Source organism: Echinococcus granulosus (assembly GCF_000524195.1).
Source record: "Echinococcus granulosus chromosome Unknown EG_S00360, whole genome shotgun sequence".
Taxonomy (NCBI): Eukaryota; Metazoa; Platyhelminthes; class Cestoda; order Cyclophyllidea; family Taeniidae; genus Echinococcus; species Echinococcus granulosus.
The window spans coordinates 1-2272 of NW_020170740.1; positions in this window are offsets into that span (position 1 = coordinate 1).

The following is a 2272-nucleotide window of genomic DNA, read 5'->3' on the forward strand; positions in this document are numbered from 1 at the left end:
TTGGTGGGTAGAACCGAGATCTGCAGAGGTAGGGCATCAGAAGGTAAATGCCAGGACCAAAAACCAAGAGGTTTATTGGTAGAACTTGCTAGTTCGTCCGATTGAATGAAAAATGCGACAAGAAGATATATGCAGTTCCCACGACTACAATCTGTTGAGCTGTCCCTCTCCCAAACCATCAGTTAGTTCTGCAAATCTCCATCCCTTGCTAAATTGCTTCATGACTTTCCCATCTGCGTTCAAAAGTATTTACCATTATCTTTCAAAATGCAGTTATCACTCATGACCTAAGTTATCAACAACGCTCCACCTCAACTAATTCCACATTAATCGCACAAGTTTCGAGCCAGTCACAGCTGAGGCGGTTTTTTCTCCTACATCCCATCCTTACTAAATAATTCCCTCCTCACATGCCTCAACCGTAAACTCGTCAGCTATTACCTCAACTTGACATTCCGTGCGCGAACCTACGTGGACCCACTCCAATTCATCTGCTGGGTACTAGTGTGCTTTGTAATAGTAATGGAGGTAATAGTGTGCCGATTCTTGGACCGACCTTTCTGGCTACCACGATTGCAACTTCTCGCCAACTGATTACTGCCTGAAAGTCACAACTATGTCGGAGACCATGTGATTCAGCAACACAATCCCCACAAAGCAACTTCTCCGCCTACTGCGAGGCAATATCGTTTCCCCTCACACTTGGCGCAAATTCTAGAAGCACTTGGTAACCGACAACTTGAAAAGCCAAGACATCTCCTGAGAGTGAGGCGATTTTGCAGCTAAATTCACATTCGCCCTCCAAAATACATGACGAGGACGCTTGCAATTACAGTAGATACCTGTCACAAGACCCTAATTGCCACAACAGCTTTTGATGTACTGAGGTGGTGAGAAAGGCGTCCAAACACGCTTTTCGCGCCTCATGATGAAGAAAGCAATCAGTAAATTGCAATCAGGCAGCGATACCTCCAGAGTACAGAACAAAAAGGGGACTCTCAAATTACTTCGAATCATAATTTGTTTATTCTTTTAATAACTCTGCCACCACGGGAAGTGATTCCCAAAGAAAAATCGCAAGCAGTGCTACATTCATCCCACTTTCAGCATACACTCCACACAATAACGAAGAACGTCCTCGTTCCTCACTGCTGGTACTAGGCACAGATCAGGGGAAAAGGCAGATGAAAAACCGGTCCCACGACGATTAATGTTTCAGCTCATCTCTGTGCCGTCGTATTTCCTCAATAATGGTGGAATATGAGCACACTTTTCTACATCAAAGGAGGAATTATATTTGAATGCTCAGAGCAAAAGATGTTCGCATGATTACGCGTTTGATAAGTCTGCTCTACAGTCTCTACTTGCAAAGACGATAAGTGAAGCCACAAACAATACAGCGCCAAATCTGAACTCAAAGCATCCAGTTCACTTCCATGAGAGGCAATTTCTGCGCATGATCCACTCTACATCCAGTGCGTCGCACCAATCCCACCTGTTTCATGTCAGCCACGGTTCGAGGGAAACGCGACCTAGGACAGACACTGAAAGGCGTTTAAATTTCCTGTCTCTCCTTTTCTACTGAAATCGAGACAAGACATTTCAGAAAGTAGAAGCAACTTGCACTACTGAATTATAATTTAACACTTGAAGAGGAGGCAGTATCCATCCGGTTAAAGACGACTCAGTGGTGCTGAAATTACTGGATAAGCTGACTGGGATTCGCGTCCACACTCGCTGAAGACGGTTCCACAACAGTCGCGAAAGACTATAAAAATGAAGAGTACATCCTACATTACCCGATCGTTTCGGGCCACGCCAACAAAATCGACACATGCATGCCCTTGCGTAGTGATAAGCCAGAGGGGAAAGAAGAGGGAGTCATGTCAAGAGCCTATCCCCAGAGGAAATCAACCATAGGGAAGGAGAGGCGCATTGATTACTCAAGAGGAGACTTATCCCTCTGGAGATCAGAGATGAGCATGTGATTGTGTGTTGCCCATTCTATGATGGAAAAGAGTGTTACCATCACCACAACCACCACCATTTGCTTATTTACCAACCTATTCAAGAACCAGTGAAGGGAACTTACAATGAGCCAATCGTGAATACTTATCAAAGAACCACTCTTCATGTAGATTTTGTAAACGATGCACACATCCGGCACAGGAGATTGAGGAACATTCACTTCCAACAAAGACTGGAAAAGGTGAGAAGGTTGACTGGAAAACGCTGATAACTGGCAAATCCCAGGACCCGCTTGCAAATACCC